This window comes from Xyrauchen texanus, chromosome 22 (assembly GCF_025860055.1).
Source record: "Xyrauchen texanus isolate HMW12.3.18 chromosome 22, RBS_HiC_50CHRs, whole genome shotgun sequence".
NCBI classification, from domain to species: Eukaryota; Metazoa; Chordata; class Actinopteri; order Cypriniformes; family Catostomidae; genus Xyrauchen; species Xyrauchen texanus.
The window spans coordinates 23,492,543-23,513,660 of NC_068297.1; the positions used below are offsets into that span (position 1 = coordinate 23,492,543).

The window sequence follows — 21,118 nt, forward strand, 5'->3', positions numbered from 1 at the left end:
CTGCAGTGTTTAGCCAAAAACATCAAACATCTAACACATAAAACTTGAAGTCTTTGTTCAATTTGAGAAGTTTCGAGTAACAAGTTAAGCAACATCAGTTTTACATTAGAGATTTGCAAATACACTGTGTCGTACATTATCTTTTAGAATGTATCAGGCATATAATTTTTTTTATAAATTTTCCTCAACAAATTGAAACCTCCATCATTCTTGTACACTCTGGCTCAGCCAAAACAATTTGCTTGTGGTAGATCCACCGAATTTGAAGCTAACCCCTTTTTGTGGATAATACAGTGTGTTAGTTAAAGCTAATTGCACGTTTTACAAGTTTGTTGATGGGTGATTTAGAAGTCAACGTCATTCACTCATTCATCATCAACTTATCAGACGATATAAAGTGTGAGTTCTCGGCACATTAAACAACGCAAATATGTACTCTCTTTAGTATGAATGCAACACACTTTGAATAGACTGTTTGATCGCACAATAAGCTTGACTAAAGTGCACTAGTTTGCTGAACAGAAATTGAAATCGGAGAGAAAAAAATTATGGAGAAAAGTAAAACAATGTAGCCTAATGTTATAATGTCCTCACACTGACAAACACATTGAGCAGCTACAGGCAAATGAACAACCAGCAGTTGTTTTCATTTTTAGAACCTTTGTAAAATTTTGTAATAGACTCCACGTAAGACAAACAGCATCATTAATAATAAGTGTTTCTTCAATGCGCAAAGTCAGAACTTTACTTATAATATATAGTAAATGGAAGGAAAATATTTTTTTTGCTGTCCCTGATATACATCTGCAAACCAAGACAACAAGTCCACATTCAGTTCATTTTATACACCCAATGCGTCCAGTGCGCACATCTTGTCTCCTAAAATGTAAATATGCGACCTGTGTCGTAAAAAAGTCGACATGGAAAGAAAGTTCGACTCGTTCAAGCTGAAAAGACGCTATGTCTGAACACAAGACGCGGAAAACACCGCTTATTTTAAATCAATAAATAAATAACCAAGAACATCGAGATGAAAGTGTAATAAAGGATATCACCTCAAAGGTAAAATATTTTTATTTACTAGAGCCGCGTGAGTGACTTTGAAAACTTTGACACAATCTAAAACTGATTTTATAGCACTATCTCACCGGCAATTCCGTCCTAAACAAATAATGTTCCTCCACCCGCAAATCTTTCTTGGCGAAGCAAGGCTTTGATGTACCTGCTGTAACATCAGAAAACAATGATGAAGTAACGCGTCAAGCTGGACTGGCAGTGCAAGGAATTGGATCAGTTTAAGCCTAAGGTACATTCAGCGAGCGCATGTTGGCCTATATAAATGGCAAGAAAATGTGTTATCGGCATAAAAACCACCGACGAGTGACCAAAAGCAAAAGAAAGAAAACAATAAAGATACAGAAAAGCTAAAAAACTAAAAAAAAAAAAAAAAAAAACTAAAAGAGAAATATCTTACAGTTAGAATTAACGTCAAGTTCAGAAGTGAACGTAAATGTTTCACGTTGCGTCTCCGAAGTCTCCAAGCAATATTATAAGAGCCTATTTATACTTACTTTATGACCAATTTCGTATAGCATAAAGATGCACTCCCTCCACAATGACGCGAATTTATAATAAAGTTTGAGCTAATGTGTGCGTATTAGCTACCAACCGCAGCACGAGAGATAAAGCGATACAGCGCATCACATCAAAAGTCATCTGTACAGAACAAAACTCAGCGCGAGCGCATTTGGAGCTGCGCGAGGACAAGGTTACTTACTCTGAAGATGAGAGCGAATTGAGCCTCTTCGCAAAAGTGTAAGGGGAGAATAAACAGGGTTGTTCGCCCCGTGATGAATATTGTAATTTCTCAGGACAAGCGAGAGCGACGAGAGTGAGAAGAGAGAAAGAGCTCTTGTGCGCCGCTCCTCTCTCTAGATGAAAACTGTCTCAGCGCACGCGGCCAGGAGGAGGCTGAGAGAGCGCGCGCTCGTTCCAGCAAGATTCACTTTAAGACGCGGCTGAAGGAAGCAGGAAGACGGCGCGTCATAATCACTGTGATGTAACGTTCGCACCTACCAATAAGAGCAGTCCGCTGGATTTAGAGGAATACAAAACGACTGAAGTTCCGCGCGGCGTGCTTGAAGACTCCACTCGCGAGCAAAATAAGAATGATACGGGAACCTTTCCTGGCATCAGAGAAAGATGTTGGCTATCTGTAAGGACATGCACGTTTTAAACAATATGTGTTCTCTCTGTGCCTTTTGTGCAGTCCAATATAGGTATAGATTTTTTTTATTTCATGCACAAAAGCACTTAAGCTTAACTGTCATCTGATAACGTTGTTTGTGCTAATTGAAATGTAGCCTATATACACTCATTGTCTGTCTAGCAGCTCGTTTCAGCATGACGCATCTGAAATAGAATAACTCGCAGCATGTGCATTAAGTGCACCATATTAAACCCATTTAAATTTGCTACGAACAATTCAATTTATATTTTGAATATATTTTTTAGATGCTCTAAATGAATATTCATTTAAACTAAATTAATTTGATTACAATTAATAAGTAGCCTACATATGAGTATATTATATTATCATGCAATTAAACAGTATATTTCACCACTATGTTTAAAAATAAGAGACAACTTACAACATTCATGAATTGTGGTACGCGGGGCCCGTGAAATGACCGCAGCCTCGACCTCGTGCGTGCCTGTGAAAATCTGGCTTCAAGAAAATAGTTTCGCCTGCCAAGGTTGTAGTTGGGCTATATGGGCTTCTTTCTACTTAAGACCTTGCTCTTACTTAGATCCCTCCTCCTGCTCACAGGCGACGACACAGCCAACAAATGACGAAGAAATGTAGACTACTTTAGCTTTAGTTGGTTTTCACAAATGTTTATTTGAATAAGGTTAAAACTTCTGTGTTTTTCCCACAGAGACAAAACTGTCAGATTATCACAAAATGCTTAAGAGGTTCTCATCGTAAAACAAAGTAGGCTACATATCCCCGATATTTGCAGGCTACGTGAGAAAACAATCACACATTATATATATATATATATATATATATATATATATATATATATATATATATGTATAATTATACATATAATTATATATAAAAACATCTAATATAGCCTGTAATGTTCTTTCCTTACTTTTGACAATTATAGGCTCTATCAGTTTAAATAACAGAATAGAATAGAATAGAATAGAATAGAATAGAATAGAATAGAATAGAATATAACAGAATAGAATAGAATAGAATAGAATAGAATAGAATAGAATAGAATATAACAGAATAGAATAGAATAGTTTCGGTAGGTTTGGATAACTTTCACAGAACACTTTGAGTGTGTACAAATCGAACATAAGACTATTTATTAATTTGTATTCACTATACAGTGTCTGAGCAGGTCATACATCTGAGCTATGCTAAATTAAAGTCAGCTTAATGAATAAGAAAAAAAAATTATAATTATTTGGCACATTATTTAGAGAGCCATTAGCCAATGAAATGTTGAATGCTATCAGGTGCCTCGATATGTAAGCAGATTTCTCAAAGACTTAACCTACTTTTCTGTAGGCTATAGTCGCTATTTCTGTAATTCTGTTCTTTGTTTAAATTCATAATAGCATATTCATATTGCTCTTTCCCGTAGTAGATTTTTCTCTTTTCGTTCTTGTGTTTAAACCTACTGTCTCTGATGTTCTAGCACGTATGAAATGTGATGTGACCCTGCAGTTTCAGCGATTAAAATACCTTTATTGAAACAAAACAAATCATGGATAGTATTATATTGCATGTAATATGAAATGAACTAAAGTGTTAATATGATACCAGGCGTGTTTTCACTTCTGATACTCCAAAAAAAATCCCGCAAATTCTGAATCCTCCAAAGCGCATTTCTCTGGTCTCATTCATTCCAAAGCATGTTTGGGCAGTCACTGTAAATGACAGCACCGCAGCTGTTTGACCTATTAATGAGATTATTTCCTGTAACAATATTGATAACACTTCTGTATCAAATTTGGGCTGGAATAACCATCTGCAATTATATTTAAAAATAATACATTGTCAAACTCAAAGATTATTTATACTTATATTTATTATTATTAACAGTAGTCTATATGCTATTATTATTATTATTATTATGTTAGGCTATTATTGTTGTTAAATTGGAATATAATCTTCGATCTTTAAACGAGATTGCTATTTCATGTTGTTAATAACATGTATCCCTCAAGATTATTACCTGATTGCGAGTGTTTTTTCCGTGTCATACGCCAGTATTCCTCAAACACCATGCACAATCTTCAGGTGGATTATGTTTTTATTTATTACCGGAAAAAAAAAACTTTTCTTCAAGTTTAGAACAGTATTTTCTCTCACAGCCAACCAGCTCTTTTCTTTTCCTTGAACGAGGACAAAAGGAAAGGCGTGTTGCTCAGTCAGTTTCCATGTCGCAAGCAAATGTTATTGTGGGTGTATAAATGACTGGGGAACGCAGGATTTTTGCTGCCATGATTTGCTTTTCCAAAACAGGTGTTCCAACTTATTTTGTTACGCGCAGCATCTTTCCCCAAAGGCATGCTCGGAGTGCGAGCTTAGTGGAAAAATACATTACCACATTAAAGCAATAGTGTTTGGAGATGGAAAACGCCTCTTAGGTGTAGAGGAAACCTGTTTATTAACACCGCCACCTCTGATCTCACTTTCACCTTTACGCTGGACACTCACTCGCAATCATTAAATGTCTTGAACTCGCTTTCGTTTCGTGAGGCTTACAGGCGCAGCGCTCAAACTTAATAACGAATATCACATCAAACCTTAGATGCCCGCAAAAAAAATCTTGATTTGGTTATGCGCAACAGTTAAGTCGCTGTCAATGACCAAAATTAAAAATTGGATGTGGAAAAATAACAGGAATGCATTCATAAAACATTTTCAAAACACATTGCCATTTCTCGATGCCGAAAAAAGGCTAAATGCATGCTCACCTGTTCTTCCAAAGAGTTAAGAAGAGTTTTTCTTTCTTTCAGAATACAAGAATTACAGGGAAAAGGCAAATGAAAGAGAATTGTTACATATTAATTTCAGTTGGTTAGATTGCCAGTTAAATTCCGATAGTATTGCTTCTTAATCTTGTTAGTTGCATCTACGACTTAGCACATATTCAGCATCCCTTCACCGCTGTCAGCACAACTACATCAATTAGACCTCACTCTTTGCCTATTTAGACTTTAAAGTGATTATTAGGCCATGTGCATCTAATAGCACTTTGTGGGGATAAACTCTTTTTGATAACGTTTTTTCCATCAGTTCTTAGGAGAGAGTGTATTTCAGCAGTATTACACACCTAATTGCATTGCAATCACTTTGTTTTTTTAAGAGCTCAAACTGACTATTTTTGTGGCAACATGGCACTTCATTGGGTAGTTTTGTCTACTGGAAAGACAGATGACACAGAGGTGCAATTCTATACTATCTAATGTGTTTTGCTCAGAATAAATTCAGGCAGGGCTGTTTTCAAGATGTGTCAGTCATTCATAAGCTGCTGCGGTTTGCATAACTGACTGTGAGAGGGTTTGTATAACTTTAATCCATCCTGCAGTTAGAGCACACATTTATTCAAAGGACCAAAGTTGATGGCCCAAATAAATTAGCAATTCAGATGAAATATCAACAAACAAGGCAAAAAAGAAATCAACTGGGCTTCACATGTCACTTCTGTGGATTACAGATGTCCTGGGGCTAGCGGTAAAGAGAGGATCAGTGGGATAGACTGCCAGCAGATAAACGGTATCTAATGCTGTGTGGACACTGACGTCCCCCTTCCATGCTGATCTACGACCTGCTATCTGAACCCTATAACCTCAGACGCTGTAGGAGAAACTTGTCTTAAATGCACTCAAATGTTCTTGATGTAAAACATATCGCCATAAGTGTGTGCTCCTTTAGAGGAGCGTTGGCAATTATTTACTCAAAATCTATGCTGATATCGCAGGAGTATTTGATACTTTGTCTCTCGTTGGCAAGCACTGCATAATTGTATCAGTCTTGTTCCATAATATTCCATCACGTCTCTGAGCAGAACAGATAATATCCTCCACCTTACTAATCATGCAAAAATTGAAAGGCCATATGAGGCAAAGAGAATAGAAGCGGAGAGATGTAATAAAACTAAATTAGAGTTGGAAGCACAGAAGAATAGGTATAAAAAGGGGAATATATTTCTGCACTGAAGATGTTGTTGTGCACAAATTCAGTCAGCTTCCAGGGGCCATCAAGATTCAGGGAGTAGCTATTATTCTACACATTAGCACAGGCTAGCTAAAAGCTCTTATGCTTGAGAAGGTCTTGGAGGTCTTCAGAAAAAAGGATGTGGCACTTAGAGTGGGCAGTGTTTAAGAGACCCCTGGTACTCAGCAAAAATGGGAGGCTCTCGATGTGGCAATGTGACATGCTGGATTAATTTACAAGACTGTCGGAGCAGGGAATCGAATATGGTATTGGGGCACGGAAAAGATGTTATGACGTGTAACCATTTCCATGAGCCATCCTTCAGCTGAACAGGCTGATGAGAAGATGTGAGGTAATTGAATCTAATGGCTTCAGAAGGTGTTTAAAGTGTGGTTGGTTGGCAGTAGCGGAGATAACAGCTCTAATGCTGTAAAAATAAGCTGGGAATCAGTAGGATTCTTATGGGACTGATGAACCCCAGTCTGTGCTATCAGATACAGGCTTAATTCCACAGAGTTATACCTACTGTTTACCATTCCTACTAAACACTAACAATCAATGCGGTTTCATTCCATGGACAAAGTGAAGCCTTAATACAAACACATCACAGGTTGAAAGGTCACTTTCCACAGCAGAAGAAAAAAAATAGTGGGATTGAAAGATAGACAGAAAGATCTTTATGAAATTGGCAATTTGTATATAAAACATAGCATACCATTTTGTTAGACATGGATAGAATGAATGAGATTGCAAACAAGTAGCAAAGAAGGTTAGAAAGCCATATGCTGCACAAACAGATCACCCTTAAACTAAGCACTTTCCATATGGGCATTAAACAAATCTATATATCATAGTGACGTACAACGTTTAAATCGCAGATTGACTCCATCCACAAATACTGAGCTTAAGAAACACGAGCTAAACTTGCGTCCATTCACTTAATTTGATATTTTGATATGGTAGGACTTTTTCCATGCCCATTTTTTCTCATATCCAAGTTTAAACAAATCGCAGAATTCTTCTCTGATTCCGTTTGTCTCTAGGCACACACAAAGCAATTTAGAAAGACTATTCATTCATGCAACCTCCAAAAGCAATCCAGTTTTTAAAACAGTTGCTTGTTCCATTGTGTCCATGTGTAATTATTCATTTCTCTGCTATGCTTTTTCCCTGCTAAATTCACTGCTGAGGTCTTAAACTTAACACGTAATTACACAATCGCGAGCCCTGCCTGTGATAAGCTTTTGAATGAATGAGTAGCCGCTGAGACTAAATTGCTCTCGCTCCCCTGCTCCCTCCTGTCACGTCTGGCCGTTAGGTCAGGGTTTGAGGCGAGTTGGCAGTGCAGAGAGAACCAGGCCTGGCCCCGTGCCTCAGTGCCTGCGGGACCCTACCCAGACCCGCACGGCCCCTCTGGCCTCCAGAATGAATAGAGGTCTTCAGACACCAGTGCACTGAACTGAAGCAGCCTTTTCGGCAAACAATCCTATCAGCCTCTTCTCCACTCCTCCTGAAACTTCACTGAACTCGTCCAGTTTTTCAGGGGCTTATGTTTGTTTTTTTATTTCCATGTTTTCCACTCTGTGAAGGGAAAAAAAAGACCTTGAAAGCTGGAAACGGCCCGAAAAAGCACTGAGAGGAGAGGACCTTTTGAAAGGGTTGTTGCATCATGGTGTGAGCCTTGATGAAATCATCAGCTCATGCATGTGTTGGGTGTCTGAATAAAATGAAAATAAACACATTAGTGCTATTTAATGGAATATTAAAAAAAAACAAATTTGTTGAGGTAAAAAGGTGAGGTAGAAATATAGGTGGAGACATACACAAAACATGACATTCTTGTTTTACAGTCTGATCTCTTCTAACTGGAAACATTTCACAAGAGAGGTCTAAAATTTAATTAAATTTATTTATTGCTAATTCAATTGTATTTAAAAATGTGCATTTTTCACATTAGACCAGCTGCTTATTCTTAACTACAACACCACCCTGCCACTTTTAGATTTATTGAAATTGTATTTTTGGCCAATGTGTGAAAAAAAGTGAATTGCAATACTGTCCGCATGGAAAGAGAGTGCAAATGATGTCACAGTATGTTATTCTGGGTGTTCTACACTCTTCAAAAAATGTATGACAGAAATACGGAGTATGAATGATCATAAAAACAATAGACAATTAGTGTTCATCCTCTATTTTTTATTATTAAATTGCTGAGCACATAAATCATTACTGGGACAGTCCTTAGGATTTTTCCCCCTATAAAACTGGGATAAGGGATTAATTCCAACGTAGCAAAAGTAGGCCAGGCGTGGGCTCTACAGCAGCGCACTTAATGAAAATCAATTAGGATTATCCTTATTCTCCCCTCACTGAAACCACAATACACTTAGCCTCTTTCTTCCAATAAGCATGTAAAGAAAAGCCTTAGGCTGTTTGGACAGTAACAAGGATATTACGCTGACATTATATAGTGAAAATAAGTAAACAATTACTAATTAGGGTTATGCTCACTCTACCTGAACAGAACATGTCTTGAAGGAGGACATGATACCTTAGTACTGCACATGCAATGGTTAAAGACTGATTATGTCAATGCAAGTACTAATATGTCTATTTCTGACTCTGAATCAAGTAATATACTGTTCAAATTGACTCAAGCCGTAATCTCTTTGATTAGGGGTGGAGCCAGATCAAGGCAGGGTTGTAAGCAACAATCTGCATTTGTTTGCAGGAATCCCTTAATGGGAAATTTTGCCCCTTAGGAAGGTTAGAAGTTGAATAGGGTATGTGATGATTGTTTTTGGGGTTGTTTTGAAGATGATTCAGGTGTAGATTTAACACAAAAGAGATCACTATAACAGATCTTATAGTGTACAAAAGACAAATTTGTATTTGTATTACTTAGATACAGCAATTATACTAATGTAATTAATGTGGCATTTAATCTGCTCGCAATATATAGAATGTGATGGGTAAAATGTAGGGTTGATGGACTGAGGTTATTTACTTATATATTCAGCAGGGATTGGCCAATAGGAAGGCTCTTTTTCAACTCCCTAACTAGGAAGCTATATATATTTAGGGGCAGGTTTATGATTTCTTAGGCCCCAAGCAATGACCAACAAACGGCTCCACTTCGAAACCTTAGAAAAATTTACATAAAACTGCTTTTAAATCATAATATTAAATTCATCCTTTCAGCCATTCAAGTACATTCAAACATTTTTATGAAATAAAATTATTTTTCAAGATAATTAATGCATGTTTTCCATTTTAGTTTTTCGACATAAGTGATAAAAAAAAGCAATATTTACCTACATATATTTTTACAAAACACTTTTTTGTTCTTCTTTTAATTAATGAACATGGTGTGCAAAACCTACTACTATTCATTGACTAACATTTTGGAATTCAGTTATTATTTATTATTATTATAACCCAACAATTATTCATTGTTGTCCAGTTAAGTCATTGTAGTATGATACAGTATTATTATTATTACTTTGAGGATTTGTTGTATACAATAGTAATATAGTTCTGTCATATTTAATTTACATTCATCTGGATCTTATAGTCTGACACTGCATGTTGCAAAATGCTGTATTTTATGTAAGCATCAAAGGCAACATTCGTAACTGTAACAGTAAACATAAAAGGCACGGCGGCCCCTTAGCACACTAGAGCAGAAGGAAAAAAAACATTGCTGTTTATCAATCGCTGAAACTTTGCTTGGTGCAGAACAATCTGGAATAATTTTAAACATTGTAACAGTCACCTCTTTGCAACCTGAACTTGTTCAAAACATTAAATCCCCCTTAAAAACTATTTAGACACAGCGCTACGAATGAAACGGAACGCAAGTGTCTTGACGTGCATTTTTGAGACCTGAAGTTATTTTAAACTTAACACAGTGTCTAAAAATATCCTGTGTGAGACACTGAAGAAACAGTGAGACACAGTGCAGCAGTGAAGGACGTTTACGTGTTTACGTAGGGAAACAATGGAAAAACAGAGCAGACGCATGCAACAATGCATTCGGTGTGAACGGCACTTAGCTCATTGGCCAAACAAGTTCGGAAGTCCTGAATATTTTTTCATAATATACAAACATGAACCCAAAGTCCTACTTGAAAATCGGACTCGAACCCAGCGGACCTCGAACGTGAACCATGAAGTGCGCTGACAAAAGTGTATTCATGCATGTACACAGAAAATTATGTCACCCTTCAAGCGGTTTTTGCGGAGCTTTCCTACCGAGGCGGAGCCGTGGGGCCCCCACAGAATCCGGGGCCCCAAATGCGTGATTAAAAACGCTACTGAATATAATCACGACTAAAGTGCATTATTAAGCATAATGAACACTGGAGTGCCTGCAACCCGTGTAGCCGTAACTATTCACAATATACAGTAGCACATCCTGAAATACCACATAGCTTTTTAAAAATGATTTCTACATAATACAAATATTAAGGATAATGTTTTGTTAAAATGACAAAAATTGTCATCCTTCTGCTAGAAGATGAATATTGCCATGCAGTTTTTAGCTATGCACTCATTTTTTAACTAATTAATTTCTGGTTTAATAACTGTATTATGACTAGTAATTTTGCATGTTGCAATTTCTATATGTAATGCATATATTTTAGTCTTTCAGTTATGTTTTTACACTGCCCCTACACAAATAAACTAAATAAATCAATACAAATAACAATTAGCTATGGATGTTTTGCATCATAGCCATTACTATACCATGGATATATGTCTAGTATGGCTAGAAGGCTGTATCCAGGCATCCAGGTCCATAACTAAAGCTTTTATGATTTTTAGTATGTATTTGGTTAATAGTATAACAAAGAAGGAATATGGTAAGCTGTTCAATATGCACAGCACAGTTGTGTCATTATATTGTTTTACAAGATGCACCAAATGCAATGACTATCAATCTGATGTCCTTATACAAAAAGATCAGTATTAGTAATATCAGTAGTATCAGTATCAAGATCATAATATCCGTTTGTCACACATTACCAATCAAAGGGAAAAACCTGAGACACATTTAACTGCATGGTTTTACTCAGCTGTATTCATTTGGGTCATTTTTCATGGCTTGGCAAATGGAGTGGGTTGTTTTTGGCCACCAATCCACCATATAAGCACCCCACCTGCTGATGATTACCCATAAACACTTCTTTCTGCTGAGATGTACCTGGCAATTAGTCTTTGAAATGCCCCATGCTTGATTTACCTTAGCAGTACAGGTGAATGGCGATGCACTCAAACGGCTCAACCTCTCATGGTGCTTTCCAGTTTGTTTATATGCTTGTTTTTTAAGCGCTGAAATTAAGGGAAAAAACTGACTGGAACTCTTTACAGTATATTAAGCTCACAGAAGATCACTACTACTCTTCGATAAGTACAATGTGATTTGGCAAAATGTACAGAAGACGTCTGTCTGCTTTGAGCTGCCATACAGAATATGAATATGTGTGATTATTGTGTGTAATATGTCTTGCATCATAGATATAGCTACTCACCATGTAAAGCGCTTTGAGTGTAGTGTCAGAAAAGCTCTATATAAATGTACCTTTCATTCATTCATTAATTCATTCATTCATTCATTCATTCATTGTGTAACATGATAAAAACCATGAACAAGCAGGACCTTTGATACAATTGCAACAGGTGTTGTTATTTTTTAATTTGTGCTAGTTGGCCTGACTGATTCCACTTTCACCTCTACAGTACTACTACAAGATAATAAGATTTTTGTTTCAAATTACAATAAAGGGAATCTTCATCAGTAAGCAAACACACAAATGGAATTATATGAAAAGTTTTATACATTGATGTGTAAAGCAGCGTAAACGAGAGAATGTGGAAATGTTCCTGTTTATTTGATATCGTGGAATGACAGTATCATATAATGACGTATACATTATCACTGATTGATTGAATCTGTGTCTTCTAGGGAGAGGTGAAAAATGATCGAGAGAGAGAGAGACAGAGAGAGAGAGAGAGAGAGAGAGAAATTAAGTGTGTGATGTTCCTTATGTTAAGGTGATGTGTTGTTCTGCTCATTACCAGTGTTTGACCATATGACAAACATCATCTGAGAGTAATGCATTATACATGAGCTCAGCCTCTCCAAGGAGCCAATCGACTTTCTCAACCTGCTCCTTATGGAGAAAAGTAAACAACAGGTGCGTGTACCATCTCCTCCTCTCTTTTACATCTTATTCTGTCACCTGTAATTATATGAGTTTTAGGGGCTGCATTGTTGTGGCAAAAAGCATGAATTGCTTGCAGATTTTTTTACTTTTTACTTTTTTAAAAGATTTCATGGTGTTAAATGAAATATCCTTTTATTGCACCTTGTTTTAATATCGTACCTTTTCACTTGCTTTGATCTTTTTATCTGATCCTTAACTGATTAATCTAAACAAATTTCCTCCCCATCTATTTCCGTACACCTGATTTATGGACTCGCAGACATGAATTCTGCTCAGGTATACAGGAGACCCCCAGGCATAAAGCTGCATCCTTCTTTAGAGTTCTCAAAGACTTCCTAAAGGGAAAAAGTGTTCATTTCTGCTATAAATCATTGCGGCACATGTGTGGAGGGCAGTGTGCACCTTGTCTGCACACCTCCATGAAGCCTTAAGTAAACCATAACATCCTGCATATTGAATGTCGGAGCCAAGAGAGGTCACTTCCGTTTGTCTGAGTGTATAAGCACGTGCCTAAAGTCTGTCTTGAAAATTAGTCTATCCACTTAAGCCATTTCAGGAAGAGATTTTTGTTCCCTCAACTGGCAACTTCCTGTCTAAAGAGTTAAATAGGGGAAGTGGTCATTTAACAGAAAGATGGGTCTCCCTCAATCTCTAATTTTGTAACTGCTTTGTCTGGTGTGGTATGGGTACCTGGGGACAAATTTTGGCTTGAAAAATTGTCCCTGCAGGCAAAGTCTTGTGTTTTTGGAACAGAAAATATGTGAAGACTCTCTAATTACTATCCTGTGATGCTTCATTCTGTGGGTAAAGAGGCATGGCAAAATGAAAAACATTCTCTGATAGATAAAAGTCAGATGTTACTGCAAGCAGTTTTTAACTTAAATAGTTTTATGTGGCATGACATTTTTTAATGAATGATGTTTTAAAATCAAAACTAAACACAAAACGCTTACAGTTAAAATGTGTAATTTTTAACGCCACTAATATCACCAAACGGATTAGCAAATATAATGATTGTTTTCACTCAGGTTGTCTGACAACATAGTGTCATGACAACTCATTATAATTTGTACAAGATGGCAAAATCAGAAGATATCATAGGTTCGTATGAAAAGGTGCGACCTTTATTCCAACCCTTACAAAAATGTAGATTTAATTGCAAATTTGCCGCAAACTTGCCGCAAATTCGCCACTGATAATTTTCACATACAAATGAGCTTTGTGGCAAATTTGCGGCAAATTGTCCATTGTTGTCAATGGTTTGCTGCAGGATCGCCACTATCGTTGAAGAGCTGCAAACATCTGGCAAACATTTGCGGCCAACCACATGCTCATTTTCATGTGAAAATAATCAGTGGCGAATTTGCAGCAAGTTTACGTCTCTTCATTTTTGTAAGGGAACAAAGAGCGTCCAATAAACAAAGATAATTAAGAATAACGATTCAAAACAGGCATCAAATTTTAGATAGCCTCCTTTATAACACTTTAAGCAAGAAACATCTCAAAAAGCATTGTTAGACAACTACAGTTGCTAGATCCATCGTTACCAACACAGTCCAACAAATTAGTGTTTTCTGAAACCGTACTTCCAATTAAGCTGTGTGGTGTGATTAGAAGCAATGTTTCTTGTTTGTTTATGGTTTCATTGACATTTGATCTGCTCTGGTTTTGTTAAACAAGCAACATTTAAGCACAAGGAAGAATTGTCTTGGTATATGCAGGAGTTGAGAAGAGTCGTCTGACTCACGATTCACTGCCATTCTTATAAACCAAGCAATTTGAACATGATGTCGCCTCAGCTCCCGAGGGCTTATGGGATCATTAAGTGTCCGCACTTCAGAATCTCACTGGAAATAGTAGGCCAACCGGTATTTCTTGCTTACTGCTTAATGAATACTGTTTATTCGGACATACTACTCCATTGGCATACTGTTTTTGGCATAATATATAGTTGGGAAATATGGATATTCGGACGCAGTGCTGGTGATTTCCGAAAGCGTAGTTCTACAGCTCTCCACCTGTGGTTTCTTGTTAGTTTGCTGTGTGAGCATCATTTGACTTTGCTGAGGCTTCTATATTTTTCATTACATAAATACCTTTCATTCTGTCATCACTTTGACCATGTTTACATGCTTTAAGAAAACGTCTTATTTCAGGGGTTTTCAGAAAGTGTCGTTCTGAAATGTCATGTAAATGCGAATGCAGCCCTTTAAAGCAGGGGTGGGGAACCTTTATATTATTAAGGGCCATTTAAGTCTTTAAAAAATTATCCATGGGCCATACAATTGTTTGCCATTTCTGATTGTTGGTTGAAATTAATGAACACATTCCATTCTGTGCTCACACACCAAGAAAAAATACAATAAAAAGGTAATTCTATTATACAGTTCTATTGTATCTTTACCCCGCACCGGCCGGGTAAAGTGGTCTTGTGCTCAAGTGCACCGAGGGGAACAACGAAGTCTGGTGTAGAGGCAAACCCCACTATTGCAAGGTAATATATGACAAAGTGAACGTTGTTTTCGTGTGTTCAGTAGTTTTCACATACTAAGCAGCTTTGTTATGTACATGTAATTTAGCTATTACAATTTTAAATCTGCAGAAGTTAAAGGGGGTTAAAGGTGTTAAGAGAAAGCACATCTAGTTTTCTGTCAGAGAACACACCTTATGTGGCCATATGCAACTGGCTTAAGCAACTTTCTTGCAATAAACAATTTTCTGGTGTCCATGTAAACGTGTTATAATTTTGAGAGCACCTATTATGGTTTTTAAAGGAGCCTAATTTAGTTTTAAAGGTCTCATACAATTGATTTGCATGCATCCAAGGTCAAAAAACACTTTAATTTGCTCATAATTAAAATTGCAGCATTACCTTTTTTTTCCCAATGTCAAAAACAACTCGTTCAATGATTCGTTCTAAAGCATTTATTCTAAACTTTCAGAGAGTCTACTCTGCTCCGATTGGTCAGATGTCTCAGTCTGTTGTGATTGGTCTACCGCTTAGTGTAGTGTTTGAGGGTGGGTCAAAAAAGACCAGAGGCGGGTTTTTTGTTACCAAATTACGTAGGTTAGTACAGTAAGTCTGGAATTACTAACCACTCGTTTCAGGAGTTCAGAATCGGTTCTTTATTTTAGGTGTCAATAACTGTCGGGCACTTTGATTTTTGAAACTTTGCAAACATTTTTACATTCACACACAGCTATATAACACACTACATGAAAGGTAATATTTGAAAAACCATAATAGGTGCTCTTTAACAACACCTCTATTGATGAACCAACCTATTCGAATGATGGATTTGTGAAATAGTTACTACAGTTTCAGGAAACAGTCATGACTAGCTTGGTAATTTCTTTAACGATACATTGTACTATGGTGATTTAGCAGTGTGTTATGTGAATGCATGGGAAATGCACCCATAGTCGGGATGCAAAAACAACTGTTTTGAAAGTGACACAGTGTTCTCACTTTTTGAGAGAATCAATCTACCAATGGCTTCCTTATAATTGCCTCCGCATTCAGAGCTGGGAGTGGAGAAAGATTGAAATTGAGATGTAAAAGCACACACATTTCATATGTGATTCCCTGTGATTACATTGTATTTTGGCTTGCCGGACATACATAAAAGCTCATTGAGAAAAGACTAATTCTGAAATGGATCAAACTCCCATTACCATCTGTAAGACACAACTCCCTTTTGAGGAAAAGCATTCTTTAGCACTGAGTGGATCAAACTTTGCAGCAAGTTAAAATTATTTCACATTGTCCCCAAAGAGGAGATTTTACCCTTGATCCTTAACTATGGGTTGAGGACAGTCACTTATGTCTGAAGTTGTGACAAGCCATAATCCCTGGTGATCATATCTCATGAAATAGAACAGAGAGGAGAGGAATCATTTTGAAGCATTTGTCCATCTGCCACAATCACTCTACTCCAAATGACTTGGCATCAGCATTCTCTTTCAGCTCACAAAGACACAGAAGTGCCCGATATCTTGACCCACTTCATTGGTTTTGCCTGTATGTGGATGTCAGCTGAAATGCACTACATAATCAATTGCTGTTTGACTTAGAGTTTGTTTTTGTTTGACACTTTTTAAAGATTCTGGGGGGATGCAAGTGCAGTGAACACAGGACAGGAAGGATGTTAGAGGGGATTATGTATGTGTGGCATAATGCGCTAGCTTACTCAAACAGACACTGGCTTCTTTAGGTTCAGTCAGTCATTTATAATGGGGATGACACATAGTTTGTTTTGGATGATGAGATAATTTTGAGCACTGGTCTAAGAAAAGAGCTGATAGATTAGTGATAACCTCTTTGTTCATGCTTTAATGGGGAAGTGTTGGTTAGTAAACACAGAGGAAGAACCTTGTGTCTTCCTATTACTGTCAAAGGGAATTAAGGCCACATGAACATTATGCCATGAGAAATGAAAATTGAAGATTACCGTGTTTCTCTCTCTTTCTCTCTCTTCTTTCTTTTTCTTAATTCCTCTCTTTTTCTCTCATACTTCTGTTTTTTTTTTTCAACTATGTACTGTGGCCATTTCTGTTTGATCTTTGGGAAATGCAAAATGCTTAATTATAATTAAATTGATAATTTTAAATATTTGGGTGACCTTCCTACCCTGACAGCACAGATTTTGCCATTCTAATTTTGTGTTTAAACACAAGCTAGTTTTAATTGTCATGTTTTAATTTAATAAGTAAACATCTGTCACATCAGAATCATTAAATGTCACAAGGGAGGCGCAGTGCATATGGCTCACATAATGTATATAAATGAAACAATAAGCACATTGTACATAATGTTTAATTTATTTAATCTGATATTTCCAATTTGTCATTAAAGTCTTTTTCAGATAATAATGCTTTTGGGAATTCTTTATAAAACCTTTTATTAAATGTGTATAAGATGTTTTATTGAGAATATTCTATAAATCTACAATTGAAAAAGTGTATGTTGCTTGTTCAAAAGGGCATTTCAAATTCAACTTTGTCTGAATTCCTGTTTTTATTTATTTATTTTTAAAATTTTCAGGTGTAAAGTAAAAAAAAAAAAATCACTGACCATAATAAAGATTAGCACACAAATCGATGCAACTTGAGATTATTTGTGATGACTGTATGAACACAAACTCCATATAATCACGATGCTGTTCCTTGTGTAAAATCAAGTATTTGAGATAAGTTACAGACTAGATTGATAATATTCAAATATTATTATGGCTTTTCTCCATTTTCTCCATTCTATAAAAACTGGTCAAGGATGCAATGGATCTCTTGAGCACAGCCAAAATGTTACTTCTCAGCAAAGTAAATGGATTGTGCCAAAAAGTGTCAATTAATAGGCCCAAAAAAGCCTGCACAATGGCCCTCTTAATGCATGTGCACTACACTTAGCAGATGTCCTTTTTGTTTCAAACAGTTCCCTTGTTTTATGTGAGATTGAACAGTTGGAGTGGTTTAGAGTCTCTTTCCCAACCATTAGTCATGGCTAACTCATTAAAACAAATACTTGATTCTTCACCTTTAAACCCATTCTGGTTAAAATAGATGAAATAACTGAGGAGATTCAGCCATCCAGAAAGAGTCTGTAGTGGGAGGAAGAGACCATTGGCCATTTCTGAGAATTAGGTGTATTGCTTCCTCTTTTGTATTGTATCTATTGTCTAAAGGAGAAATATGGTTTGTAAAAGCCACACACAAACTCACTGAAATTATTTCAAACAACAATTAAATTATATAACACATTGTATTGTTGTAGGCACCATGATTTTGTATTGGTAAATGTTTTGAAGGCAGTAAGCACTTCCATCATGGACTAATCTTTCCCAGCAGTGAACTGAAAGTGCAATGTTTTCCCTATTTCCCTGTTTTACTTTCTGAAAGTACTTAATAAATACAGTTTGAGGGTCAAGCGGGTAATTTGCCATGGTCATAGACCTTTATATATATTAGACTGGAATGTACTTTCACAATCTGTTGGACAATAGAGATTTCCCATCTCTCATACTCACGCCCTGATGTCTGCACATCATTGCCTCACAATGTACATGCATAATGGTTTTTCTTTTTTTCATAAAACGATAATCACTCAAATCCTGATTTTCAATCCCTTGGCTCAAGCCGACAGTTTAAATAAAATCACTCCAATCCCACGGGTAGGAGAAATGAAAAGGACAAGGATTAAAAATGGTCAGACCCCTTTCTTCTCCCCTACTCTGCCTGGCTCTGGATTTGATCACGACCCTTCTGTGTGTGCGGCTTAAGAGCAGACGGTGAGCTTTCACTTTTTGTGTGTGTGTGGAGCAGGAATGGGCTTTCAGTATTTACTGAGAGTCTGGGAGGAGTGTGTGCAGCATGGAGCTTTAATTCCATAATCCCTCATCATTAGGGTTAATAGGAGACTGGACCACAGGAAGCAGGAGCACGGACATTTTTTCAGATGTATTGGATACATAGTATGGCCCTGGCTTTAGTATCTTAATATACAGAAAGTGAAATCTTCATACTGGAACCAAAAACACACAACTAATACAGAACGCGTTATTTTGGTGAAAATGTACAGCTGTTACCATAAAGAGTTATTTGTACCTGATCTAACACTTAGAAATAACTTTAGTTGGTTTTACTTAATGTAGTCAGGTTGATTTAGTCATGTTTAAAGAATGTTCACGATTTAGTACAAGTGAAGCTGAGTCGACAGCATTTGTGGCATAATGTGGATTACCACAGGAAATTTGTTTTAGACTCATCTATTGTTTATTTAAAAAAAAAAAAAAAAAACAAGTGGTTACATTAAGTCTATTACAATGAAAGTGAATAGGGCTTGTCCATAAATATTAAAATATAAACTGTTTCGAAAGTATAGCCACAAGACATGAACATTAAAAATGCTACCATCATTATAGTGTAGTAAAATCACTTACTAATCTTAAGTAACATCCTATAAAATAAACTCTGTTGTCATGAAGCCAGAAAACCCTGTAATCTGTTAAACACCTAACCCAAAAACACCACTAAATCTTTACGTCTTGTGTTTGTACTTTAGAAACAGTGTCTATTTGAATGTTTATGGGCATGTGTCATGTGGTAACATCTAAATGAACTATTTTTATTTGTCATAAATATTTTTTTAATACGTTGAAATCAACCTGACTACATTAGGTTTCATCAACAAAAGTAATTTTCAGGGTCAGATCAAGTACACTGTAAAAACATTTTGACAGGTAATCTAAAAAATGTGCTTCATTTGGTAACATCTAAATTAACTGGCTTTGTGCAAGTCACAAATATTTTATTAATATGACCAAATTAACCTGAAAACCTTAACCTTTGTTTAAACCAACAGCATAGGCGGAAATCGCGGCGGGGTCGGGGGTGTCAGGACCCACCCCCTATCTGAGGGTTGTCCCCCTAAAATATAATTAAAATATGTGTATTGTAAATAATATAATGATATATTCTTAAAATAATTGTTTAAGAAATGCAAATGGGGCAACAACAAAAAAAAACTTTTTGTTATGTTTATTGTCCCCCCCAACATTTTGATGAAATTTTCGCCCCTGACCAACAGTATACTTTTTTTCATGGGTAAGAACAAGTACAAATAGATCCTTAAAGGAATATTCCGGGCTCAACACAGGTTAAGCTCAATCGACAGCATTTGTGGTGTACTGTTGAATACCACAAAAATGAATTTCGACTCATCCCTCGTTTTCTTAAAAAATAAAAATCTGTTACAGTAAAGCACTTATAATGGAAGTGAATGGGCCCGGTTTTTTGGGAGAGTTTTAAGGCAGAAATTTGAAGCTTATAATTTTATAAAAGCACTAACATTAATTCTTCTGTTAAAACATGTGTATTATTTGAGCTGTAAAGTTGTTAAATTGTAATTTTTACATTCATTTTAGAGATATAGGGTAATGACCAATGAAGTTGTAAAATTGGCTATAACTTTACACAGAAAAGGTTAGTAAGTGATTTTATCACACTAAAATCATGTTTACATGCGTATTGTTCATGTCTTGTGGCTATACTTTTGAAACAGTGAGTAGTTAAACCTTTAAAAATTCTCCCCCATTCACTTCAATTGTAAGTGCCTCACTGTAATCATATTTTTGGGGCAAGCCAAAATTAATTCTTGTGGTGATCAATATTATGCCACAAATGCTGTCGATTGAGCTTAACTTGTATTGAACCTGGAATATTCCTTTAAAGTTGCAGATTACCACTTTTTTCCTTAAGGTAACAACTGTAACTGTTACATTTTCTTTTACAGTAAAATATTCTTGACTGGAATAAATCACATTAAATTAGATTAAGCGTCTTTATAGGTTACCTGACAAAACTTTGTTACAGTATGAGATGCTTTTGAACACAACGTTCTGTACATTTAAAAACACAATTAAAAGGGTTTACTTTCTTCAAGCTGATCTGCAAACAACCGATTTTTATTTGTTTATTTATTCCATTATTGCAGATCAGTCTAATTAAAAACTTTAACCGTAATCTCCAAGCCTCATTTACATATCATATAAATAGAGCTTTGTCTTGAAACGCTGTCCTCATCAAGATGCAATTGAAAACAACTAAGTCCTTAAGACACTCATAGTAATTAAAGGTTAATTAAATG

General features: G+C 36.3%; 1 protein-coding gene across 4 annotated transcripts in view; it reads right to left on the reverse strand.

The window, feature by feature from the left end:
- LOC127662490 (prospero homeobox protein 1-like) overlaps positions 1–4,372 on the reverse strand; it is a 38,256-nt gene extending 33,884 nt beyond the window's left edge. The window contains exon 1 of one of the 4 annotated variants that reach the window (XM_052153682.1): positions 4,260–4,372. The gene's annotated coding sequence lies outside the window, so the exon portion shown is untranslated. Of the gene's footprint in view, positions 1–1,571; positions 1,704–1,777; positions 1,936–2,651; positions 2,758–4,259 lie in introns of those variants that run through there. The other 3 variants (XM_052153680.1, XM_052153681.1, XM_052153683.1) reach the window with 3 other exon arrangements.
- Positions 4,373–21,118: the final 16,746 nt, after the last annotated feature.